This window comes from Oncorhynchus nerka, linkage group LG27 (genome assembly GCF_034236695.1).
Source record: "Oncorhynchus nerka isolate Pitt River linkage group LG27, Oner_Uvic_2.0, whole genome shotgun sequence".
NCBI classification, from domain to species: domain Eukaryota; kingdom Metazoa; phylum Chordata; class Actinopteri; order Salmoniformes; family Salmonidae; genus Oncorhynchus; species Oncorhynchus nerka.
The window spans coordinates 5,938,630-5,966,332 of record NC_088422.1 but is presented as its reverse complement, the minus strand read 5'-3'; the positions used below and the strand labels follow the sequence as shown (position 1 = coordinate 5,966,332).

At 46.7% G+C, this 27,703-nt stretch overlaps 1 long non-coding RNA gene and 1 pseudogene across 1 annotated transcript; one reads left to right on the top strand and one right to left on the bottom strand.

Annotated features, from left to right (window-relative positions):
• LOC115124416 (E3 ubiquitin-protein ligase KCMF1-like) lies at nt 1-25,635 on the top strand (annotated as a pseudogene).
• Nucleotides 25,636-26,953: 1,318 nt separating this feature from the next.
• Nucleotides 26,954-27,449, bottom strand: LOC135565246 (uncharacterized). The gene is made up of 2 exons (XR_010461414.1): nt 27,051-27,449; nt 26,954-26,996 (listed from the first exon to the last, which is right to left on the bottom strand). It is a non-coding gene; the product is annotated as an uncharacterized LOC135565246 (long non-coding RNA).
• Nucleotides 27,450-27,703: the final 254 nt, after the last annotated feature.

Below are 27,703 nucleotides of genomic sequence, written 5' to 3'. Positions count from 1 at the left end.
AGAGGTCAGGGACAGCTAGGTTGCTGGTTCAAGCTTCAAGTGAGTCCGTGTATGGGCCCGTGTTAGTGTCCCAATAGGATGTCCCGTCATGAAGGTAAGAAGTCAACTCGGGATAAAGAGACCGGGGTGAGGCGGGTTGCGATAGCTGCGGGTTAGTGACATGGGAGGGTGTTGTTTTTGTATCGAACTGTATATGATGGCGGCACCACTTTAACATTTGGCCACTTTTATCAAGCCCCCTACCCGAGTTTCTGTAGCTAACTAATAAAGAAATACTTGCTTTCCAATAATGAAATGCTTGTATTTACCCGCAAGGACACTGGCCAAGAAAGCAGCTCATATTTGGTTTGTATAGCTAACCAAACAACTACAGTCACGTAGAACTAAGTTAGCATTAGTTGGACTTGCTAATAAGTTAGCTTGCGAACTGTTTATCGGGTTAAGGTACTGCGGCAACAAAAAAAAAAAAACACTTTTTGCAAATTTGAAATCTATTTCGACACTTTGACAAAAGTGTCCTCGTTAACTTGCCTCTGTTTCACTTTCCTTTTCTCTCTTGCCAACTTCACACTCACAGGTTGTGAATGCACTGTCATGGATGAGTCCCTGTATTCATGCTTTCAGAAGTATAGTTCGTTAGCTCCATTTTTTTTTAGCACGTACAACAACAACAAAAATATATATACCAGCGTAATGTACAAGTCTAATTATTTTCTTGGTTTCTAAAATAAAAACCCAGATAATGAACAACCTTTGCTGACCTCTGCTAGTTCGGTACAGGCTGTATTTGACATAGCCTGGGGATCTAATGTTGGATTCAACGGTGGACATTATTGACAAGTTGGATTAGGAACGTTTTATTTCCTCTCACGACCTTTACAAGCCATAATGTTCAATCAAAGTATATTTTAACATCCTTTTTTTATTGCAGGGAGGAATGAGATGAACAATGTCCACAAAAGTATACTTACAAAATGTTTCAAAGTGCTGGTAGTGCAGTTCAATTGTCTTATTACCTGGAGCAAGAGTTCCCAACCTAGGGTGCACAATATTTTGTTGTGGGGGTACGGGACCCTGCTTGTTTTGACGGGTACATTATATATAAAAAATATATATTTACAATTCACGGTTGTTTATACCGATCATGCTTTAGTCTAGAAACAAGCAGTGAAATCCAAATTCAACGTTGGATTTCCAGGCTATTTGGGAATGTTGGCTCGTTTTGCAAGCCAGCTAGTTTTTTTTATTAACCTGACGTAGAAAAGACGCCAGGACAAGTTAGGTTGAAATACTGTATCCCTGAGAACCAGAAACATCCGCTTTTCGACCAACGCTGCTAAGGGTGGCTGTTTTTTTTATAGCAAGACTGTTGTAGTCAATCAATTGCCTGCTGTCAAAGGTGGAAGTTCGCATAGCTAGCTGGATATAGTAGTCACACTGGTATTTCATAACGACGGCCATCAGTCCTGCACTGGCATTGTAGCAATGTTGGCTTTTCATTAACCATGTGGACCCCGGAAATGGGAAACTGTTCTGTGTCTGTGCAGTAGGTTAGGTTAAGTGTGTTATGTCAATATGTTGGTTCTATGTCATGATGGATAAATTATGCAACATGTAGGCTTGCTGTGTGTGTGTTGTTACCTTTATTTAACTAGGCAAGTCAGTTAAGAACAAATTCTTATTTGCAACCTTTCGGTTACTAGTCCAATGCTCTAACCACTAGGCTACCCTGCCGTGTGTGTGTGTGTGTGTGTGTGTGTGTGTGTGTGTGTGTGTGTGTGTGTGTGTGTGTGTGTTGGGGGTTTGACCAATACCCTGTGTGGTGGTGTTGGGTTTGACCAATACCCTGTGTTGGGATTGACCAATACCCTGTGTGGTGGTGTTGGGTTTGACCAATACCCTGTGTGGTGGTGTTGGGTTTGAACAATACCCTGTGTGGTGGTGTTGGGTTTGAACAATACCCTGTGTGGGGGTGTTGGGTTTGACCAATACCCTGTGTGGGGGTGTTGTTTTTGACCAATACCCTGTGTGTTGGGTTTGACCAATACCCTGTGTGTTGGGTTTGACCAATACCCTGTGTGTTGGGTTTGACCAATACCCTGTGTGTTGGGTTTGAACAATACCCTGTGTGGGGGTGTTGGGTTTGACCAGTACCCTGTGTGTTGGGTTTGACCAATACCCTGTGTGTTGGGTTTGAACAATACCCTGTGTGGGGGTGTTGGGTTTGACCAATACCCTGTGTGGGGATGTTGGGTTGACCCATACCCTGTGTGGGGGTGTTGGGTTTGACCAATACCCTGTGTGGGGGTGTTGGGTTTGACCAATACCCTGTGTGGGGGTGTTGGGTTTGACCAATACCCTGTGTTGGGTTTGAACAATACCCTGTGTGGTGGTGTTGGGTTTGACCAATACCCTGTGTGGGGGTGTTGTTTTTGACCAATACCCTGTGTGTTGGGTTTGACCAATACCCTGTGTGGGGGTGTTGGGTTTGACCAGTACCCTGTGTGTTGGGTTTGACCAATACCCTGTGTGTTGGGTTTGACCAATACCCCGTGTGTTGGGTTTGACCAATACCCTGTGTGTTGGGTTTGAACAATACCCTGTGTGGGGGTGTTGGGTTTGACCAGTACCCTGTGTGGGGGTGTTGGGTTTGACCAATACCCTGTGTGGTGGTGTTGGGTTTGATCAATACCCTGTGTGGGGGTGTTGGATTTGACCAATACATTGTGTGGGGGTGTTGGGTTTGACCAATACCCTGTGTGGGGGTGTTATTTTGACCAATACCCTGTGTGGGAGTGTTGGGTTTGACCCGGTCCTGTTAATGTTGTGTCCTTCCCCAGGTGTGAGCTGCGACGCGTGTTTGAAAGGTAACTTTCGGGGGCAACGGTACAAGTGTTTAATTTGCTACGACTACGACCTGTGTGCCTCGTGCTACGAGGGCGGAGCCACGACCACCAGACACACGGCAGAGCACGCCATGCAGTGTATACTAACCAGGGTCGACTACGGTGAGTACACGCACGCACGCACGCACACACACACACACACACACACACACACACTTGCATATAATAATAATAAATATATGGAAAATAAGTATTTGGTCTGCTCTTCTGTACTGTCTCCTCCTCCCTAACCTCTGCTGTTCCATCCTGTCTCCTCCCCCCTAACCTCTGCTGTTCCATCCTGTCTCCTCCTCCCTAACCTCTGCTGTTCCATCCTGTCTCCTCCTCCCTAACCTCTGCTGTTCCATCCTGTCTCCTCCTCCCTAACCTCTGCTGTTCCATCCTGTCTCCTCCTCCCTAACCTCTGCTGTTCCATCCTGTCTCCTCCTCCCTAACCTCTGCTGTTCCATCCTGTCTCCTCCTCCCTAACCTCTGCTGTTCCATACTGTCTCCCCCTCCCTAACCTCTGCTGTTCCATACTGTCTCCCCCTCCCTAACCTCTGCTGTTCCATACTGTCTCCTACTCCCTAACCTCTGCTGTTCCATACTGTCTCCTACTCCCTAACCTCTGCTGTTCCATACTGTCTCCTCCTCCCTAACCTCTGCTGTTCCATCCTGTCTCCTACTCCCTAAGCTCTGCTGTTCCATCCTGTCTCCTACTCCCTAACCTCTGCTGTTCCATACTGTCTCCTCCTCCCTAACCTCTGCTGTTCCATACTGTCTCCTCCTCCCTAACCTCTGCTGTCTCCTACTCCCTAACCTCTGCTGTTCCATACTGTCTCCTACTCCCTAACCTCTGCTGTTCCATACTGTCTCCTACTCCCTAACCTCTGCTGTTCCATCCTGTCTCCTACTCCCTAAGCTCTGCTGTTCCATCCTGTCTCCTACTCCCTAACCTCTGCTGTTCCATACGGTCTCCTACTCCCTAAGCTCTGCTGTTCCATCCTGTCTCCTACTCCCTAACCTCTGCTGTTCCATCCTGTCTCCTCCTCCCTAACCTCTGCTGTTCCATCCTGTCTCCTCCTCCCTAACCTCTGCTGTTCCATCCTGTCTCCTCCTCCCTAACCTCTGCTGTTCCATCCTGTCTCCTACTCCCTAACCTCTGCTGTTTCCGTACTGTCTCCTCCTCCCTAACCTCTGCTCTCTCCTCCTCCCTAACCTCTGCTGTTTCCATACTGTCTCCTACTCCCTAACCTCTGCTGTTTCCATCCTGTCTCCTCCTCCCTAAGCTCTGCTGTTCCATACTGTCTCCTACTCCCTAACCTCTGCTGTTCCATACTGTCTCCTACTCCCTAAGCTCTGCTGTTCCATACTGTCTCCTACTCCCTAACCTCTGCTGTTCCATACTCTCTCCTACTCCCTAACCTCTGCTGTTCCATACTGTCTCCTACTCCCTAAACTCTGCTGTTCCATACTGTCTCCTACTCCCTAAGCTCTGCTGTTCCATCCTGTCTCCTACTCCCTAACCTCTGCTGTTCCATCCTGTCTCCTCCTCCCTAACCTCTGCTGTTCCATCCTGTCTCCTCCTCCCTATCCTCTGCTGTTCCATACTGTCTCCTCCTCCCTAACCTCTGCTGTTCCATACTGTCTCCTCCTCCCTAACCTCTGCTCTCTCCTCCTCACTAACCTCTGCTGTTTCCGTACTGTCTCCTCCTCCCTAACCTCTGCTGTCTCCTCCTCCCTAACCTCTGCTGTTCCATCCTGTCTCCTCCTCCCTATCCTCTGCTGTTCCATCCTGTCTCCTCCTCCCTAACCTCTGCTGTTTCCGTACTGTCTCCTCCTCACTAACCTCTGCTGTTTCCGTACTGTCTCCTCCTCCCTAACCTCTGCTGTCTCCTCCTCCCTAACCTCTGCTGTTCCATCCTATCTCCTCCTCCCTAACCTCTGCTGTTTCCGTACTGTCTAACCACGTCCCGGTCCTCTTTTCCACCAGACCTGTATTATGGGGGAGAGTCCTTCTCGGTGGAGCAGCCCCAGGCTTTCACCTGTCCCTACTGTGGCAGGATGGGCTACACAGAGACGTCTCTACAGGAGCACGTGACTGCAGAGCACACAGAGACCTCCTCAGAGGTGGTGAGTGGACAAAACATTAGGAACACCGACTCTTTCCTTCGACACCCTAACCAGTTTAAAGATATGATCCCTTATTGATGTCACTTGTTAAATCCACTTCAATCAGTGTAGAAGAAGGGGAGGAGATGGGTTAAAAAATATATATATTTTAAGCCTGGAGATAATTGAGATATGGATTGTGTAGGTGTGTCATTCATCGGGTGAATGGGTAAGACAAAATATTAAAATGCCTTTGAACGAAAAATGTGATTTATTATTTGACCCTGCTGGTCATCTATGAACATTTGAACATCTTGGCCATTGTATACGGTTATAATCTCCACCCGGCACAGCCAGAAGAGGACTGGCCCCCCCTCAGAGCCTGGTTCCTCTCTAGGTTTCTTCCTAGGATTCTGGCCTTTCTAGGGAGTTTTTCCTAGCCACTGTGCTTCTACACCTGCATTGCTTGCTGTTTGGGGTTTTAGGCTGGGTTCCTGTACAGCACTTTGTGACATCGGCTGATGTAAGAAGGGATGTATAAATACATTTGATTATGGTAGTAGGTGCCAGGCGCACCGGTTTGTGTCAAGAACTGCAACGCTGCTGGGTTTTTGACGCTCAACAGTTTCCCTGTGTGTATCAAGATTGGTCCACCACTCAAAGGACATCCAGCCAACTTGACACAACTGTGGTTGTCAACACGGGCCGGCATCCCTGTGGACCGCTTTAGACACCTTGTAGAGTCCATGCCCCTGACAAATTGAGGCTTTTTTTTTTTTAGGGCAAAAAAGGGGGGGTGCAACTCAATATTAGGAAGGTGTTCCTAATGTTTTGTCCACTGTGTATATTACTGTATATAAGGACACAGAGAAAGCTACAGAGACCTTAAAAAAAAATAAATGTAAACCTTTATTTAACCGTGGGTTAACTGGTCTAGGAACAGTGGGTTAACTGGTCTAGGAACAGTGGGTTAACTGGTCTAGGAACAGTGGGGTTAACTGGTCTAGGAACAGTGGGTTAACTGGTCTAGGAACAGTGGGTTAACTGGTCTAGGAACAGTGGGTTAACTGGTCTAGGAACAGTGGGTTAACTGGTCTAGTGGGTTAACTGGTCTAGGAACAGTGGGTTAACTGGTCTAGGAACAGTGGGTTAACTGGTCTAGGAACAGTGGGTTAACTGGTCTAGGAACAGTGGGTTAACTGGTCTAGGAACAGTGGGTTAACTGGTCTATGAACAGTGGGTTAACTGGTCTAGGAACAGTGGGGTTAACTGGTCTAGGAACAGTGGGTTAACTGGTCTAGGAACAGTGGGTTAACTGGTCTAGGAACAGTGGGTTAACTGGTCTAGGAACAGTGGGTTAACTGGTCTAGGAACAGTGGGTTAACTGGTCTAGGAACAGTGGGTTAACTGGTCTAGTGGGTTAACTGGTCTAGGAACAGTGGGGTTAACTGGTCTAGGAACAGTGGGTTAACTGGTCTAGTGGGTTAACTGGTCTAGGAACAGTGGGGTTAACTGGTCTAGGAACAGTGGGTTAACTGGTCTAGTGGGTTAACTGGTCTAGGAACAGTGGGTTAACTGGTCTAGGAACAGTGGGTTAACTGGTCTAGAACAGGGTTAACTGGTCTAGGAACAGTGGGGTTAACTGGTCTAGGAACAGTGGGTTAACTGGTCTAGGAACAGTGGGTTAACTGGTCTAGGAACAGTGGGTTAACTGGTCTAGGAACAGTGGGTTAACTGGTCTAGGAACAGTGGGTTAACTGGTCTAGGAACAGTGGGGTTAACTGGTCTAGGAACAGTGGGTTAACTGGTCTAGTGGGTTAACTGGTCTAGGAACAGTGGGTTAACTGGTCTAGGAACAGTGGGTTAACTGGTCTAGTGGGTTAACTGGTCTAGGAACAGTGGGTTAACTGGTCTAGGAACAGTGGGTTAACTGGTCTAGTGGGTTAACTGGTCTAGGAACAGTGGGTTAACTGGTCTAGGAACAGTGGGTTAACTGGTCTAGGAACAGTGGGTTAACTGGTCTAGGAACAGTGGGGTTAACTGGTCTAGGAACAGTGGGTTAACTGGTCTAGGAACAGTGGGTTAACTGGTCTAGGAACAGTGGGTTAACTGGTCTAGGAACAGTGGGTTAACTGGTCTAGGAACAGTGGGTTAACTGGTCTAGGAACAGTGGGTTAACTGGTCTAGGAACAGTGGGGTTAACTGGTCTAGGAACAGTGGGTTAACTGGTCTAGGAACAGTGGGTTAACTGGTCTAGGAACAGTGGGTTAACTGGTCTAGGAACAGTGGGTTAACTGGTCTAGTGGGTTAACTGGTCTAGGAACAGTGGGTTAACTGGTCTAGTGGGTTAACTGGTCTGGGAACAGTGGGGTTAACTGGTCTAGGAACAGTGGGGTTAACTGGTCTAGTGGGTTAACTGGTCTAGGAACAGTGGGTTAACTGGTCTAGTGGGTTAACTGGTCTAGGAACAGTGGGTTAACTGGTCTAGGAACAGTGGGTTAACTGGTCTAGGAACAGTGGGTTAACTGGTCTAGTGGGTTAACTGGTCTAGGAACAGTGGGTTAACTGGTCTAGGAACAGTGGGTTAACTGGTCTAGGAACAGTGGGTTAACTGGTCTAGGAACAGTGGGTTAACTGGTCTAGGAACAGTGGGTTAACTGGTCTAGGAACAGTGGGTTAACTGGTCTAGGAACAGTGGGTTAACTGGTCTAGGAACAGTGGGTTAACTGGTCTAGGAACAGTGGGTTAACTGGTCTAGGAACAGTGGGTTAACTGGTCTAGGAACAGTGGGTTAACTGGTCTAGGAACAGTGGGTTAACTGGTCTAGGAACAGTGGGTTAACTGGTCTAGGAACAGTGGGTTAACTGGTCTAGGAACAGTGGGTTAACTGGTCTAGTGGGTTAACTGGTCTAGGAACAGTGGGTTAACTGGTCTAGGAACAGTGGGTTAACTGGTCTAGGAACAGTGGGTTAACTGGTCTAGGAACAGTGGGTTAACTGGTCTAGGAACAGTGGGTTAACTGGTCTAGGAACAGTGGGGTTAACTGGTCTAGGAACAGTGGGTTAACTGGTCTAGGAACAGTGGGTTAACTGGTCTAGGAACAGTGGGTTAACTGGTCTAGGAACAGTGGGTTAACTGGTCTAGGAACAGTGGGTTAACTGGTCTAGGAACAGTGGGTTAACTGGTCTAGGAACAGTGGGTTAACTGGTCTAGGAACAGTGGGTTAACTGGTCTAGGAACAGTGGGTTAACTGGTCTAGGAACAGTGGGGTTAACTGGTCTAGGAACAGTGGGGTTAACTGGTCTAGGAACAGTGGGTTAACTGGTCTAGGAACAGTGGGTTAACTGGTCTAGGAACAGTGGGTTAACTGGTCTAGTGGGTTAACTGGTCTAGGAACAGTGGGTTAACTGGTCTAGGAACAGTGGGGTTAACTGGTCTAGGAACAGTGGGGTTAACTGGTCTAGGAACAGTGGGTTAACTGGTCTAGGAACAGTGGGTTAACTGGTCTAGGAACAGTGGGTTAACTGGTCTAGGAACAGTGGGTTAACTGGTCTAGGAACAGTGGGTTAACTGGTCTAGGAACAGTGGGTTAACTGGTCTAGGAACAGTGGGGTTAACTGGTCTAGGAACAGTGGGTTAACTGGTCTAGGAACAGTGGGTGGGGTTAACTGGTCTAGGAACAGTGGGTTAACTGGTCTAGGAACAGTGGGTTAACTGGTCTAGGAACAGTGGGGTTAACTGGTCTAGGAACAGTGGGTTAACTGGTCTAGGAACAGTGGGTTAACTGGTCTAGGAACAGTGGGGTTAACTGGTCTAGGAACAGTGGGTTAACTGGTCTAGGAACAGTGGGTTAACTGGTCTAGGAACAGTGGGTTAACTGGTCTAGGAACAGTGGGTTAACTGGTCTAGGAACAGTGGGTTAACTGGTCTAGGAACAGTGGGGTTAACTGGTCTAGGAACAGTGGGTTAACTGGTCTAGGAACAGTGGGTTAACTGGTCTAGGAACAGTGGGGTTAACTGGTCTAGGAACAGTGGGTTAACTGGTCTAGGAACAGTGGGTTAACTGGTCTAGGAACAGTGGGGTTAACTGGTCTAGGAACAGTGGGTTAACTGGTCTAGGAACAGTGGGTGGGTTAACTGGTCTAGGAACAGTGGGTTAACTGGTCTAGGAACAGTGGGTTAACTGGTCTAGGAACAGTGGGGTTAACTGGTCTAGGAACAGTGGGTTAACTGGTCTAGGAACAGTGGGTTAACTGGTCTAGGAACAGTGGGTTAACTGGTCTAGGAACAGTGGGTTAACTGGTCTAGGAACAGTGGGTTAACTGGTCTAGGAACAGTGGGTTAACTGGTCTAGGAACAGTGGGGTTAACTGGTCTAGGAACAGTGGGGTTAACTGGTCTAGGAACAGTGGGTTAACTGGTCTAGTGGGAACTGGTGGGTTAACTGGTCTAGGAACAGTGGGTTAACTGGTCTAGGAACAGTGGGTTAACTGGTCTAGGAACAGTGGGTTAACTGGTCTAGGAACAGTGGGTTAACTGGTCTAGGAACAGTGGGTTAACTGGTCTAGGAACAGTGGGTTAACTGGTCTAGGAACAGTGGGGTTAACTGGTCTAGGAACAGTGGGTTAACTGGTCTAGAACAGTGGGTTAACTGGTCTAGGAACAGTGGGTTAACTGGTCTAGGAACAGTGGGTTAACTGGTCTAGGAACAGTGGGTTAACTGGTCTAGGAACAGTGGGTTAACTGGTCTAGGAACAGTGGGGTTAACTGGTCTAGGAACAGTGGGTTAACTGGTCTAGGAACAGTGGGTTAACTGGTCTAGGAACAGTGGGGTTAACTGGTCTAGGAACAGTGGGGTTAACTGGTCTAGGAACAGTGGGGTTAACTGGTCTAGGAACAGTGGGTTAACTGGTCTAGGAACAGTGGGTTAACTGGTCTAGGAACAGTGGGTTAACTGGTCTAGGAACAGTGGTCTAGGGGTTAACTGGTCTAGGAACAGTGGGTTAACTGGTAGGAACTAAGGAACAGTGGGTTAACTGGTCTAGGAACAGTGGGGTTAACTGGTCTAGGAACAGTGGGTTAACTGGTCTAGGAACAGTGGGTTAACTGGTCTAGGAACAGTGGGTTAACTGGTCTAGGAACAGTGGGTTAACTGGTCTAGGAACAGTGGGTTAACTGGTCTAGGAACAGTGGGTTAACTGGTCTAGGAACAGTGGGTTAACTGGTCTAGGAACAGTGGGTTAACTGGTCTAGGAACAGTGGGTTAACTGGTCTAGGAACAGTGGGTTAACTGGTCTAGGAACAGTGGGTTAACTGGTCTAGGAACAGTGGGTTAACTGGTCTAGGAACAGTGGGTTAACTGGTCTAGGAACAGTGGGTTAACTGGTCTAGGAACAGTGGGTTAACTGGTCTAGGAACAGTGGGGTTAACTGGTCTAGGAACAGTGGGTTAACTGGTCTAGGAACAGTGGGTTAACTGGTCTAGGAACAGTGGGTTAACTGGTCTAGGAACAGTGGGTTAACTGGTCTAGGAACAGTGGGTTAACTGGTCTAGGAACAGTGGGTTAACTGGTCTAGGAACAGTGGGTTAACTGGTCTAGGAACAGTGGGTTAACTGGTCTAGGAACAGTGGGTTAACTGGTCTAGGAACAGTGGGTTAACTGGTCTAGGAACAGTGGGTTAACTGGTCTAGGAACAGTGGGTTAACTGGTCTAGGAACAGTGGGTTAACTGGTCTAGGAACAGTGGGTTAACTGGTCTAGGAACAGTGGGGTTAACTGGTCTAGGAACAGTGGGGTTAACTGGTCTAGGAACAGTGGGGTTAACTGGTCTAGGAACAGTGGGGTTAACTGGTCTAGGAACAGTGGGGTTAACTGGTCTAGGAACAGTGGGGTTAACTGGTCTAGGAACAGTGGGTTAACTGGTCTAGGAACAGTCTAGGAACAGTGGGGTTAACTGGTCTAGGAACAGTGGGGTTAACTGGTCTAGAAACAGTGGGGTTAACTGGTCTAGGAACAGTGGGGTTAACTGGTCTAGGGACAGTGGGGTTAACTGGTCTAGGAACAGTGGGGTTAACTGGTCTAGGAACAGTGGGGTTAACTGGTCTAGGAACAGTGGGTTAACTGGTCTAGTGGGTTAACTGGTCTAGGAACAGTGGGTTAACTGGTCTAGGAACAGTGGGTTAACTGGTCTAGGAACAGTGGGGTTAACTGGTCTAGGAACAGTGGGTTAACTGGTCTAGGAACAGTGGGTTAACTGGTCTAGGAACAGTGGGTTAACTGGTCTAGGAACAGTGGGTTAACTGGTCTAGGAACAGTGGGTTAACTGGTCTAGGAACAGTGGGTTAACTGGTCTAGGAACAGTGGGTTAACTGGTCTAGGAACAGTGGGGTTAACTGGTCTAGGAACAGTGGGTTAACTGGTCTAGGAACAGTGGGTTAACTGGTCTAGGAACAGTGGGTTAACTGGTCTAGGAACAGTGGGTTAACTGGTCTAGGAACAGTGGGTTAACTGGTCTAGGAACAGTGGGTTAACTGGTCTAGGAACAGTGGGTTAACTGGTCTAGGAACAGTGGGTTAACTGGTCTAGGAACAGTGGGTTAACTGGTCTAGGAACAGTGGGTTAACTGGTCTAGGAACAGTGGGTTAACTGGTCTAGGAACAGTGGGGTTAACTGGTCTAGGAACAGTGGGTTAACTGGTCTAGGAACAGTGGGTTAACTGGTCTAGGAACAGTGGGTTAACTGGTCTAGGAACAGTGGGGTTAACTGGTCTAGGAACAGTGGGTTAACTGGTCTAGGAACAGTGGGTTAACTGGTCTAGGAACAGTGGGTTAACTGGTCTAGGAACAGTCTAGGAACAGGGGTTAACTGGTCTAGGAACAGTGGGGTTAACTGGTCTAGGAACAGTGGGGTTAACTGGTCTAGGAACAGTGGGTTAACTGGTCTAGGAACAGTGGGTTAACTGGTCTAGGAACAGTGGGGTTAACTGGTCTAGGAACAGTGGGTTAACTGGTCTAGGAACAGTGGGGTTAACTGGTCTAGGAACAGTGGGTTAACTGGTCTAGGAACAGTGGGGTTAACTGGTCTAGGAACAGTGGGTTAACTGGTCTAGGAACAGTGGGGTTAACTGGTCTAGGAACAGTGGGTTAACTGGTCTAGGAACAGTGGGGTTAACTGGTCTAGGAACAGTGGGGTTAACTGGTCTAGGAACAGTGGGGTTAACTGGTCTAGGAACAGTGGGGTTAACTGGTCTAGGAACAGTGGGGTTAACTGGTCTAGGAACAGTGGGTTAACTGGTCTAGGAACAGTGGGTTAACTGGTCTAGGAACAGTGGGGTTAACTGGTCTAGGAACAGTGGGGTTAACTGGTCTAGGAACAGTGGGGTTAACTGGTCTAGGAACAGTGGGGTTAACTGGTCTAGGAACAGTGGGTTAACTGGTCTAGGAACAGTGGGGTTAACTGGTCTATGAACAGCAGTGGGGTTAACTGGTCTAGGAACAGTGGGTTAACTGGTCTAGGAACAGTGGGTTAACTGGTCTAGGAACAGTGGGGTTAACTGGTCTAGGAACAGTGGGGTTAACTGGTCTAGGAACAGTGGGGTTAACTGGTCTAGGAACAGTGGGGTTAACTGGTCTAGGAACAGTGGGGTTAACTGGTCTAGGAACAGTGGGGTTAACTGGTCTAGGAACAGTGGGTTAACTGGTCTAGGAACAGTGGGGTTAACTGGTCTAGGAACAGTGGGGTTAACTGGTCTAGGAACAGTGGGTTAACTGGTCTAGGAACAGTGGGTTAACTGGTCTAGGAACAGTGGGGTTAACTGGTCTAGGAACAGTGGGGTTAACTGGTCTAGGAACAGTGGGGTTAACTGGTCTAGGAACAGTGGGTTAACTGGTCTAGGAACAGTGGGGTTAACTGGTCTAGGAACAGTGGGTTAACTGGTCTAGGAACAGTGGGGTTAACTGGTCTAGGAACAGTGGGGTTAACTGGTCTAGGAACAGTGGGGTTAACTGGTCTAGGAACAGTGGGGTTAACTGGTCTAGGAACAGTGGGTTAACTGGTCTAGGAACAGTGGGGTTAACTGGTCTAGGAACAGTGGGGTTAACTGGTCTAGGAACAGTGGGGTTAACTGGTCTAGGAACAGTGGGGTTAACTGGTCTAGGAACAGTGGGGTTAACTGGTCTAACTGCCTTGTTCAGGGGCAGAACGACAGATTTGTACCTTGTCAGCTCGGGGGGTTTGAACTTGCAACCTTCCGGTTACTAGTCCAATGCTCTAACCACTAGGCTACCCTGCCGCCTCTAAGGTGTTGAGTGAACCACTAACCTTTATTGGGGCCCCGGTCAGAGCCATGAAAACTGGAAAGTCTGAGTCTTTAGGTTAATCACTGAGGTAAATCCCTACAGTGGAAAAGAGACATCAGTGTTTTCTCTAGATTATTTCCAGGCGGGAGGGTCGGTGCAAAAATATCCACAAAGAGATCAAGGCCATGTTCAGTAAAAAAAAACAGCACCTAAAAAAAAGTCTGGCTGTAAAAGTGTTTTCAAATTAATTTGATGTGGAGTGTGTTCAGATGGTTGTGTGTTCTCTCCAGGGGTTGGAACCCGGTCCATTTGATGTGGAGTGTGTTCAGATGGTTGTGTGTTCTCTCCAGGGGTTGGAACCCGGTCCATTTGATGTGGAGTGTGTTCAGATGGTTGTGTGTTCTCTCCAGGGGTTGGAACCCGGTCCATTTGATGTGGAGTGTGTTCTCTCCAGGGGTTGGAACCCGGTCCATTTGATGTGGAGTGTGTTCTCTCCAGGGGTTGGAACCCGGTCCATTTGATGTGGAGTGTGTTCTCTACCAGGGGTTGGAACCCGGTCCATTTGATGTGGAGTGTGTTCAGATGGTCGTGTGTTCTCTACCAGGGGTTGGAACCCGGTTCGTGGAACAGAACCAAAAGAGTAAATATTTGAGGAACAAAATCAAACCCGTTAAGGAAAGTGATCTAGAACAGAACTGTTATTTTTAAAAGCATGTGAACCGGTTAATAACGTTAATTTAAAAAAAAATATATATATATATTTCTTTTTCTTTTTCAACCAAAAAACACAAAGAGTGAGGGCTTTGCATAGACACTTGTCACTCAAACTTATTCCAGTGCCTGCCTGGTGGCTGATAATCTTTGTCTGGGTAAGTCGCTCTGGATAAGAGCGTCTGCTAAATGACTTAAATGTAAATGTGTGCACGGTAGGGTTGACCCCAATTAGTCGACTGGTCGACCAATATTTTGTTGTTGTTGAGCACTAGCAAATATATATAAACGCAGCAACAAAAAAAGAAACGGCCCTTTTTCAGGACCCTGTCTTTCAAAGATAATTCTGAAAAATCTAAATGACTTTATAGATCTTAATTGTAAAGGGTTTAAAACACTGTTTCCCATGCTTGTTCAATGAACCATAAACAATTAATGAACATGCACCTGTGGAACGGTCGTTAAGACACTAACAGCTTACAGACGGTAGGAAATTAAGGTCACAGTTATGAAAACTTAGGACACTAAAGAGGCCTTTCTACAGACTGAAAAAAAAACACACAAAAAAAGATGCCCAGGGTCCCTGCTCATCTTTGTGAACGTGCCTTAGGAATGCTGCAAGGAGGCATGAGGACTGCAGATGTGGGCAATAAATTGTAATGTCCATTAGGGCTGAGCGATATATCAATAATTAGAGGTAATTACTTCCCTCCAATAACGATAAAAAAAAGTTTAGATTTATTTTCGATAATGTCGATATAGAATAATTCGGTCCATTTCACCTCAGTGACGCAACAGGAACGTGCAGAGAAGTGACACTATGCACGTGGAGACGTACACGCCCACTAAAAAACCACTTAGCACCTGGTGGAGGAGGAGCCATGGAGAGGTACACGCCCACTAAAAACCACTTAGCACCTGGTGGAGGAGGAGCCATGGAGAGGTACACGCCCACTAAAAAACACTTAGCACCTGGTGGAGGAGGAGCCATGGAGAGGTACACGCCCACTAAAAAAAACACTTAGCAACTGGTGGAGGAGGAGCCATGGAGAGGTACACGCCCACTAAAAAAACCACTTAGCAACTGGTGGAGGAGGAGCCATGGAGAGGTACACGCCCACTAAAAAAAACACTTAGCACCTGGTGGAGGAGGAGCCATGGAGAGGTACACGCCCACTAAAAAAACCACTTAGCACCTGGTGGAGGAGGAGCCATGGAGAGGTACACGCCCACTAAAAAACCACTTAGCACCTGGTGGAGGAGGAGCCATCGAGAGGTACACGCCCACTAAAAAAACACTTAGCATCTGGTGGAGGAGGAGCCATGGAGAGGTACACGCCAACTAAAAAACCACTTAGCACCCGGTGGAGGAGGAGCCATGGAGAGGTACACGCCCACTAAAAAACCACTTAGCACCTGGTGGAAGAGGAGCCATGGAGAGGTACACGCCCACTAAAAAAAACACTTAGCACCTGGTGGAGGAGGAGCCATGGAGAGGTACACGCCCACTAAAAAAAACACTTAGCACCTGGTGGAGGAGGAGCCATGGAGAGGTACACGCCCACTAAAAAACCACTTAGCACCTGGTGGAGGAGGAGCCATCGAGAGGTACACGCCCACTAAAAAACCACTTAGCACCCGGTGGAGGAGGAGCCATGGAGAGGTACACGCCCACTAAAAAACCACTTAGCACCTGGTGGAGGAGGAGCCATGGAGAGGTACACGCCAACTAAAAAACCACTTAGCACCCGGTGGAGGAGGAGCCATGGACAGGTACACGCCCACTAAAAAACCACTTAGCACCTGGTGGAGGAGGAGCCATGGAGAGGTACACGCCCACTAAAAAACCACTTAGCACCTGGTGGAGGAGGAGCCATGGACAGGTACATGCCCACTAAAAAAAACACTTAGCACCTGGTGGAGGAGGAGCCATGGAGAGGTACACGCCCACTAAAAAAACCACTTAGCACCTGTTGGAGGAGGAGCCATGGAGAGGTACACGCCCACTAAAAAAACCACTTAGCACCTGGTGGAGGAGGAGCCTCTATTAACCACGAAACATTTGTGATGTAGGTGAAAACAGTGGCAGTGAAAGCCATGGAGAAGGAGCAGCTTCCAACCAAGAAATCATTGGTTAAAAAGGGTTCAACGGTTTCAGTCATTTGGAAGTGGGTTTGGCTTTTTGAAGTCCGACAAAGAGCAGAGCAATGTTCAGGGGCAAATTGTGCCGTAGACAGGTGGCTACCAAGTCTGGTAATAAGACAAACCTGTTTCAACATCTGAAGCAAAATCACTCTTTGGAACATACAGGAAGTTTGAGTTTGCGCCACGGTATTGATAAACGCCCCTCATAGCACCAGCCAATCTAGGGATGTTTGAGTTCGCCCAAAGCAGTCAACACTGACACCTTTTATGCCCTACAAGCAAACATCTTAAAGACAGACATCACAAATGCTATTATGCATTGCTAAGGACCAATTAGCACTGTCGAAAAGGAAGGTTAAGAGGCTTATCAATTTAATTGACCCAAGGTACGTGCTCCTTGGCCTCCTTTATTTAACTAGGCAAGTCAGTTAAGATGACGGCCTATCGGGGAACAGTGGGTTAACTGCCTTGTTCAGGGGGTAGATTTTTACCTTTCTGTTACTGGCCCAACGCTCTAACCATTAGTCTACCTGCCTCCCCTACGCTCTAACCACTAGGCTACCTGCCGCCTCTACACTCTAACCACTAGGCTACCCTACCACCTCTACACTCTAACCACTAGGCTACCCTGCCGGCCCTACACTCTAACCACTAGGCTACCTGCCGCCTCTACACTCTAACCACTAGGCTACCCTACCACCTCTACACTCTAACCACTAGGCTACCCTGCCGGCCCTACACTCTAACCACTAGGCTACCCTGCCGGCCCTACACTCTAACCACTAGGCTACCCTACCACCTCTACACTCTAACCACTAGGCTACCTGCCTCCTCTACACTCTAACCACTAGGCTACCTGCCTCCTCTACACTCTAACCACTAGACTACCCTGCCCCCTCTACACTCTAACCACTAGGCTACCTGCCTCCTCTAAACTCTAACCACTAGGCTACCCTGCCGCCTCTACACTCTAACCACTAGGCTACCCTGCCGCCTCTACACTCTAACCACTAGGCTACCCTGCCGCCTCTACACTCTAACCACTAGGCTACCCTGCCGCCTCTACACTCTAACCACTAGGCTACCCTGCCGCCTCTACACTCTAACCACTAGGCTACCCTGCCGCCTCTACACTCTAACCACTAGGCTACCCTGCCGCCTCTACACTCTAACCACTAGGCTACCCTGCCTCCTCTACACTCTAACCACTAGGCTACCCTGCCGCCTCTACACTCTAACCACTAGGCTACCCTGCCGCCTCTACACTCTAACCACTAGGCTACCCTGCCGCCTCTACACTCTAACCACTAGGCTACCCTGCCGCCTCTACACTCTAACCACTAGGCTACCCTGCCTCCTCTACACTCTAACCACTAGGCTACCCTGCCGCCTCTACACTCTAACCACTAGGCTAACCTGCCACCTCTACACTCTAACCACTAGGCTAACCTGCCACCTCTACACTCTAACCACTAGGCTACCCTGCCACCTCTACACTCTAACCACTAGGCTACCCTGCCACCTCTACACTCTAACCACTAGGCTACCCTGCCGCCTCTACACTCTAACCACTAGGCTACCCTGCCGCCTCTACACTCTAACCACTAGGCTACCCTGCCGCCTCTACACTCTAACCACTAGGCTACCCTGCCGCCTCTACACTCTAACCACTAGGCTACCCTGCCACCTCTACACTCTAACCACTAGGCTACCCTGCCGCCTCTACACTCTAACCACTAGGCTACCCTGCCACCTCTACACTCTAACCACTAGGCTACCCTGCCGCCTCTACACTCTAACCACTAGGCTACCCGAACTTGATAGAAGCTGCTCCTCCGGAGGAGGACAACTCATCTAGCGCCCTACACTTGTCTGTCCAACGCATGTAAACAGTTTGCCCAGTCCACGGCCCAGTCCACGGTCCACGGCCCAGTCCACGGTCCACGGCCCAGTCCACGGCAAGCTGCTCTATCTGCACTGATTGATAGATCACTTTAATGTTGAGATAAATGAAAAAAATAAATAAAAAAGGAATTATATAAACATTACTTTTCGGTTAAGAACATTTTATTTTGCTGTTCAGAACAGTGGAACAGAACGAACGATTGGAAAATAAGTTTGGTTCCAACCCTTGGTTCTCTCTCTCTCCCTCTCTCTCTCTCTCTATGTCTCTCTCTCCCTCTCTCTCCCTCTCTCTCTCCCTCTCTCTCTCTCTCTCTCTCTCTCTCTCTCTATGTCTCCCTCTCTCTCCCTCTCCCTCTCTCTCCCTCTCTCTCTCTCCTCTCTCTCTCTCTCTCTCTCTCTCTCTCTCTCTCTCTCTCTCTCTCTCTCTCTCTCTCTCTCTCTGTCTCTGTCTCTCTGTCTCTCTCTCTCTCTGTCTCTCTCTCTGTCTCTCTCTCTCTCTCTCTGTCTCTCTCTCTCTCCCTCTCCAGATCTGTCCCATATGTGCTGTGCTGCCTGGCGGAGACCCTAATCACGTGACGGACGACTTCGCTGCTCATCTCACACTTGAACACAGAGCCCCCAGAGACTTGATATCCTTTACCCTCAGGGTCTTTCACCAATAGGCACACTACCGTTCTTTGAGCATGAATGAGTCCAAATCAAAGTATGCAAAACGGGAGGCCTTTCTTGGGATGCGTACTTCGCTTCGTAAATATTTTCGAAAGCGTGCGTCGACTCGAGCTTCAACGAAAAGCATGGACGTAAATACGATGTAATGCAATATTTCTCTAAATCAGTGGCGAAAATTGTTTGGGCTGAAGAGAGAAAATAAACTGACTTTGACTTATTTCACATCTCATATCTTGCCTGACTACAATATTAATATTCCATCTTGATATGTTAATAAAAACATGGTGTTTCATTTTGGCATGTTTACCTGCCTATAATACTCACTGATGTGTGTAGATCACAACCCCATAGTAAGTCAATAGGGCTAGCTAGCCATTAAGATTTTTTTTTAATAGTCCCCAGCACAAGGTGCACCTGTGTAATCAGCTTCTTGATATGCCACACCTGTCCGATGGAATGGATTATCTTGGCTAATGAGAAATGATCACCAACAGGGATGTAAATAAATCTGGGCACAATATTGAGAGAAATAAACTTTTTGTGTGTGTGTGTGTGGAACATTTCTGGGATCTTTTTTATTCGTGTTTTTATTCCGTGTATATTCATGACGTTCCTTGACGATGTTGCTCCACGATGAGTCGAGCGGTGTGCGGCACGTGCGTAGGATGATCCACCCGGGTCGGGGTCTGGGGGGGCAGAGGGCCCGTCGATCCAACATGCACTTCACCTCGTCAACCTCCGGGGGGAGCTCTACGACACAGACCTCTACACAGAGCTCCAACTACAACAGGGAGGCCATGGATCCTATAGGAGGTAGGATGGGGACGGCTGGTTTGGAGATGACATACATTACATTACAGAAAGAATTTAAAATGGATTGAATCACTGGTCTACCCACAATACACCATACTGTCAAAGTGGAATTATGATTTTAGACAATTTTTTTTTTTTACAAATGGAAAAACTGAAATGTCTTGAGTTAATAAGTATTCAATTCCTTTGTTATGGTAAGCCTAAATTAGTTCAGCAGGAAACATTTGCTTAACAATTTAACATATTGCAGAGTGAGTCCATGCAACATAAGTGTTTAATATTCTTTTTTTTTTTACGACTACCTCATCTCTGTACCCCACACATACAATTATTTGGAAGGTCTCTGTCAAGTAGTGAATTTCAAACATATTCAACTAGGCTACCCTGGGGCGGCAGGGTAAACACAACACATCACTCTTCATATTTTCAAGAATGGTGGTGGCTGCATCATGTTATGGGTATGGTCATCGGGAAGGACTAGGGAGTTTTTTTTTACAATAATACAATTTTTTTTAAATGGGCGAAATCCGAAACTTTTCAAACAGACACTAAAACACAAGGCTAACCAAGACGACATTGAATGTTCCTGAGTGGCCTAGTTAGTTTTGACTTTAATCGGCTTGAAAATGGCTGTGACTTCCCCCCTTTCTCTGCTGATAACTACTTTAAAATGTACATTCGGAAAGTATTCAGACACGTTGACTTTTTCCACATTTTATGTTACAGCCTCATTCTAAAATGGATTAAAGGAAATGTTTTCACTCTACACACAATACCCTACAATGACATCACCATACCCCACAATGACATCACAACACCCCACAATGACATCACAACACCCCACAATGACATCACAATACCCCACAATGACATCACAATACCCTACAATGACATCACAATACCCCACAATGACATCACAATACCCCACAATGACATCACAATAGCCCACAATAATGACATCACAACACCCCACAATGATATCATAATACCCCACAATGACAAAGCAAAAACAGGTTTTACATTATTTTTTTGCACATTTATTAAAAATAAACTGAAATACATTATTTACTTAAGTATTCAGACCTTTTGCTATGAGACTTGAAATTAAGCTCAGGTGCATCCTGTTTCCATTGATCATCCTTGAGATGTTTCTACAACTTGATTGGAGGCCACTTGTGGTAAATTCAATTGATTGGACATGATTTGGAATGGTACTAGGGCACGGTTATTGTAAAGCAAATAACTGTCTGTCTCATGGTAATTGGTAATATCTGTCTGTCTCATGGTAATTGGTAATATCTGTCTGTCTCATGGTAATTGGTAATAACTGTCTGTCTCATGGTAATTGGTAATATCTGTCTGTCTCATGGTAATTGGTAATAACTGTCTGTCTCATGGTAATTGGTAATAACTGTCTGTCTCATGGTAATTGGTAATATCTGTCTGTCTCATGGTAATTGGTAATAACTGTCTGTCTCATGGTAATTGGTAATAACTGTCTGTCTCATGGTAATTGGTAATAACTGTCTGTCTCATGGTAATTGGTAATAACTGTCTGTCTCATGGTAATTGGTAATAACTGTCTGTCTCATGGTAATTGGTAATAACTGTCTGTCTCATGGTAATTGGTAATAACTGTCTGTCTCATGGTAATTGGTAATAACTTTCTGTCTCATGGTAATTGGTAATAACTGTCTGTCTCATGGTAATTGGTAATAACTTTCTGTCTCATGGTAATTGGTAATAACTTTCTGTCTCATGGTAATTGGTAATAACTGTCTGTCTAATTGGTAATAGCTGTCTGTCTCAAGGTAATTGGTAATAACTGTCTGTCTCATGGTAATTGGTAATAACTGTCTGTCTCATGGTAATTGGTAATAACTGTCTGTCTCATGGTAATTGGTAATAACTGTCTGTCTCTTGGTAATAACTGTCTGTCTCATGGTAATTGGTAATAGCTGTCTGTCTCATGGTAATTGGTAATAGCTGTCTGTCTCATGGTAATTGGTAATAACTGTCTGTCTCATGGTAATTGGTAATAACTGTCTGTCTCATGGTAATTGGTAATAACTGTCTGTCTCATGGTAATTGGTAATAACTGTCTGTCTCATGGTAATTGGTAATAACTGTCTGTCTCATGGTAATTGGTAATAACTGTCTGTCTCATGGTAATTGGTAATAACTGTCTGTCTCATGGTAATTGGTAATAACTGTCTGTCTCATGGTAATTGGTAATAACTGTCTGTCTCATGGTAATTGGTAATAACTGTCTGTCTCATGGTAATTGGTAATAGCTGTCTGTCTCATGGTAATTGGTAATAGCTGTCTGTCTCATGGTAATTGGTAATAGCTGTCTGTCTCATGGTAATTGGTAATAACTGTCTGTCTCATGGTAATTGGTAATAACTGTCTGTCTCATGGTAATTGGTAATAACTGTCTGTCTCATGGTAATTGGTAATAACTGTCTGTCTCATGGTAATTGGTAATAGCTGTCTGTCTCATGGTAATTGGTAATAACTGTCTGTCTCATGGTAATTGGTAATAGCTGTCTGTCTCAAGGTAATTGGTAATAACTGTCTGTCTCATGGTAATTGGTAATAGCTGTCTGTCTCAAGGTAATTGGTAATAACTGTCTGTCTCATGGTAATTGGTAATAGCTGTCTGTCTCATGGTAATTGGTAATAGCTGTCTGTCTCATGGTAATTGGTAATAGCTGTCTGTCTCATGGTAATTGGTAATAGCTGTCTGTCTCATGGTAATTGGTAATAACTGTCTGTCTCATGGTAATTGGTAATAGCTGTCTGTCTCAAGGTAATTGGTAATAACTGTCTGTCTCATGGTAATTGGTAATAGCTGTCTGTCTCAAGGTAATTGGTAATAGCTGTCTGTCTCATGGTAATTGGTAATAGCTGTCTGTCTCATGGTAATTGGTAATAACTTTCTGTCTCAAGGTAATTGGTAATAGCTGTCTGTCTCATGGTAATTGGTAATAACTGTCTGTCTCATGGTAATTGGTAATAACTGTCTGTCTCAAGGTAATTGGTAATAGCTGTCTGTCTCATGGTAATTGGTAATAGCTGTCTGTCTCATGGTAATTGGTAATAACTGTCTGTCTCATGGTAATTGGTAATAGCTGTCTGTCTCATGGTAATTGGTAATAGCTGTCTGTCTCATGGTAATTGGTAATAGCTGTCTGTCTCATGGTAATTGGTAATAGCTGTCTGTCTCATGGTAATTGGTAATAGCTGTCTGTCTCATGGTAATTGGTAATAACTGTCTGTCTCATGGTAATTGGTAATAACTGTCTGTCTCATGGTAATTGGTAATAGCTGTCTGTCTCATGGTAATTGGTAATAGCTGTCTGTCTCATGGTAATTGGTAATAGCTGTCTGTCTCATGGTAATTGGTAATAACTGTCTGTCTCATGGTAATTGGTAATAGCTGTCTGTCTCATGGTAATTGGTAATAGCTGTCTGTCTCATGGTAATTGGTAATAGCTGTCTGTCTCATGGTAATTGGTAATAACTGTCTGTCTCATGGTAATTGGTAATAACTGTCTGTCTCATGGTAATTGACTGTTATTCAACAAACACATGTAGCATCTCCTGGCTTCCACACATAGCCAACATGCCATTTTAAAAAGTCTAATAAATCCATGTAATATAGCCATGATTTATTTTAGACAGGTCTAAAGAAGCAGGATATGAAGAAAATATAGTCTTTCAGAATAAAAGAATAGCATACTCTGAGTTGTCCTTATGTTATGTCCTGATGTGGCTATGCCAAATGGCTTTGGGGCGGCAGCGTAGCCAAGTGGTTAGCGCGTTGGACTAGTAACCGAAAGGTTGCAAGATCGAATCCCCGAGCTGACCAGTCTAGACAGTAACACCCCCCCCCCCCCCAAGGCCCCAATAGACCAGTCTAGACTGTAACACCCCCCACCCCACCCAAGGCCCCAATAGACCAGTCTAGTCATTAACCCCCCAATAGACCAGTCCAGACTGTAACACCCCCCCACCCACTCAAGGCCCTGATAGACCAGTCTAGACATTAACCTCCCTAATAGACCAGTTTAGACTGTAACCCCCCACCCAAGGCCTGAATAGACCAGTCTAGACATTAACCTCCCTAATAGACCAGTCTAGACAGTAACACCCCCACCCAAGGCCCTGATAGACCAGTCTAGACAGTAACACCCCCAATAGACCAGTCTAGACAGTAACACCCCCACCCAAGGCCTGAATAGACCAGTCTAGACATTAACCTCCCCTAATAGACCAGTCTAGACAGTAACACCCCCACCCAAGGCCCTGATAGACCAGTCTAGACAGTAACACCCCACCCAAGACCCTAATAGACCAGTCTAGACAGTAACACCCCCACCCAAGGCCCTGATAGACCAGTCTAGACAGTAACACCCCCACCCAAGGCCCTGATAGACCAGTCTAGACAGTAACACCCCCCACCCAAGGCCCTGATAGACCAGTCTAGACAGTAACACCCCCACCCAAGGCCCTGATAGACCAGTCTAGACAGTAACACCCCCCACCCAAGGCCCTGATAGACCAGTCTAGACAGTAACACCCCCACCCAAGGCCCTGATAGACCAGTCTAGACAGTAACACCCCCACCCAAGTCCCTGATAGACCAGTCTAGACAGTAACACCCCCACCCAAGTCCCTGATAGACCAGTCTAGACAGTAACACCCCCCACCCAAGGCCCTGATAGACCAGTCTAGACAGTAACACCCCCACCCAAGGCCCTGATAGACCAGTCTAGACAGTAACACCCCCACCCAAGGCCCTGATAGACCAGTCTAGACAGTAACACCCCCACCCAAGGCCCTGATAGACCAGTCTAGACAGTAATACCCCCACCCAAGGCCCTGATAGACCACCCTCCCCCCTAATCCTTAACCTAATCCGGATTTGAATTCGTCTGGTTCAATGCCTACGACTGCTGTGTTTAAATGGCACCGGCCCAGATAGACTGCCACGTGGACAGACAGAAATTACATTTTTATTTAACCCCTTCTTCCTCCCCACGCCTCGCAGAGCTGCTGTCCCAGTTGTCAGGGGTGCGTAGGTCGGCGGGCAGCCAGCTGAGTTCAGGTCATTCAGCCTCCCAGCTACAGCAGCTCCAGGTAGGTAGTCCATAGGAGAGTCAGCAACAAGAGGGTTGACAGTTCGAATCCCAGAGCCCTCCGGTTGTTGTTATCAGTAGCCTAGAATCTGATGCAATTCTTCTGCCATTTATGCCCTTAAGTGAAGCACTTTAACTCTTCATTGTCTTCTACGACTTCTTGTTCATCACTTCCTCTGTCCCCTTTCCTCCGCTTCCCTCTCTTCCAACTTCCTGTCTTCATCTTCTCCTCCTCCTCCCACTCTTCGTCCTCATCACTTCGTCCTGTAGATGCAGCTCCAGGTGGATTGGCAGCAGACCCAGGCTACCAGACAGCAGTTGGAGACGGTCCGGGGCACCTCGCAACGCGGTAGCCGCACCTCCAACCACGCAGGGAATCGCAACGCCAACCCTGGCTCCAACTTCTTCAACAACCTTAGTCCCAACCCGGAGCAGCAGGAGCCCAACACACAGAGCAGCACCTCCCAGTTCCTTCTCAACAGGTTGGCAACTGTCTGCTACACTTTATTTATACTAGTTATTCTCTTGAGCGAGAGGCTTGTCTGCCCGTTAGATGTGGGTGATGGATTGTTTTTGTAATAGAGCTCCATTTGTCCCTCCCTCCCTCCCCCTCCCTCCCCCTCCAGACTGAGTGAGCCGAGGTTGTCAGAGGCGGAACACCAGCTATGCGAGGGCCAGTGGGCGGACCGCTCTCTCTTCGTCACGGAGCTCCTCCTCTCCACCCTGCTGGCCAATCCCGACCACAGCGAAGACGACGATCTCCGTGACTACCACGATGCCGTGACGCGAGGCTCGGATGTCTTCGCCGCCTTCGAAGATATGGGCTGCGTGGGGGGTCATGACCCTAGACGTGGCTCTGCAGAACCTCAACCTCCGAGAACTGAAGAACGAGTAGCAGCCCCCGGCGTTGCCGTAGCCACCACTACAATGTTTGGGGGGGTGTTGTCATCTCATCTCATCTGTCACCCCCCCACCACATTCTATCACAATGTGTACATGACAGGACACAGAATGTGAACGTGAGAGAGCGAGTGTTGTGAGCAAGAGGAAATTTAACCATTTATAATACAGCCATATAAATGTTTATGAATGAAAGCGGATAATCAACACCACATGAAGACGTGTTTGACTGCTTGGGCCCCCAGCAGGTGAACGTTGGTCAGATAGATGGGTAGGTAAGCAGCTTGATCATTTATTATCATAGAGTCGTCCACAGACACACAAGAGGACAGACAGACAGTGGGAAGATCTGTATTGCATACTCCTTGTCCCCTCCAATCCCTTAAAACCCAGTGGGTTTTTAGCTATTCTGAAAGGTAACCTTGTGGGCTTTCTGTTTCAATGACTTGTGGGTTTTGAGGAGACGTCTTCCCAGATTCTCTTCTCCTACGCCTCCTGGATATTTATGAAAACCTACTCCAACAAACGTTCATATTGTTCACCACTGTGTTCCCTCTTCCCAACTACAGTCACTGTTCCATATTAAACTGCTATCACAAAATCGGGGAGTCGGGTATCATCGCAGAGATGTTTTAACTCCTATAGGATAGCATATGTGTGTTCGGTCTATGGCTAACCTGCTCTGTCAATTATAGGGGGTGTTTTTCATTTAAATATTTTTGTTCTACACAAATGATTCACTCCTCAGAGACTGTTGATTGAAATGGTTTAGTTCCTCAGAGACTGTTGATTGAAATGGTTTAGTTCCTACCACACTTACTCCTCAGAGACTGTTGATTGAAATGGTTTAGTTCCTACCACACTTACTCCTCAGAGACTGTTGATTGAAATGGTTTAGTTCCTACCACACTTACTCCTCAGAGACTGTTGATTGAAATGGTTTAGTTCCTCAGAGACTGTTGATTGGATGGTTTAGTTCCTCAGAGACTGTTGATTGGATGGTTTAGTTCCTCAGAGACTGTTGATTGGATGGTTTAGTTCCTCAGAGACTGTTGATTGGATGGTTTAGTTCCTCAGAGACTGTTGATTGAAATGGTTTAGTTCCTCAGAGACTGTTGATTGGATGGTTTAGTTCCTCAGAGACTGTTGATTGGATGGTTTAGTTCCTCAGAGACTGTTGATTGGATGGTTTAGTTCCTCAGAGACTGTTGATTGAAATGGTTTAGTTCCTCAGAGACTGTTGATTGAAAAGGTTTAGTTCCTCAGAGACTGTTGATTGGATGGTTTAGTTCCTACTTACGGTGCTATGTGACCTCCTGCTTTATGCCAACGGTCCCGTGGCTCAGTTGTTTTGAGTTGCACATCCAGGGAGAAGCTTCATACAGTATAACACTACATAAAGGAGGTACTTAAGACCTGTTACACAGGAGGACCATAGAAGACATGTTACACAGGAGGACCATAGAAGACCTGTTACACAGGAGGACCATAGAAGACATGTTACACAGGAGGACCATAGAAGAGCCACAGGACTGGTATAAAAAGGGAGTGTTTTTTATTTTATTCTAAAAGGCAGGTCTGAAAGGAGGGAGTGTTGTCTTCTAAAAGGCAGGTCTGAAAGGAGGGAGTGTTGTCTTCTAAAAGGCAGGTCTGAAAGGAGGTGTTTGCTATAGAATCACTTTTACCTTTTACATCACAATGGTTGATTTATATGGACAGACATGGGGGAGGGGGCTGATCCTAGATCAGTACTTTATGACACCCCCCTGACTGACAGTATTCCTCAATTGCAGAGATGCTAATCCGACAGAGTGACTGGTGAGAGTCCTTCTCTCTGTCTCTCTCTCTCTGTCTCTCTATCTGTCTCTCTCTCTCAGACCAGACGACCCTTTGTATGCCTCCAATGCTACCTTTAACAAATGCAATGTATGATTACATGTTTTTGGTGTTTTGGAAAATGCAAAAAAAAAAAAAAAAACAGGGTAAACTGTTCAACTTGGGGAGGACAATAAAAGTAGTTTTGAATGTAAAATGAACTACACCATCGTTGTCTAGAGATGCGACATCCCAGTCACTATTCTGTAGAAAGAGGTGCCCAGCAGGTAACCATCTATTTTTCGGCA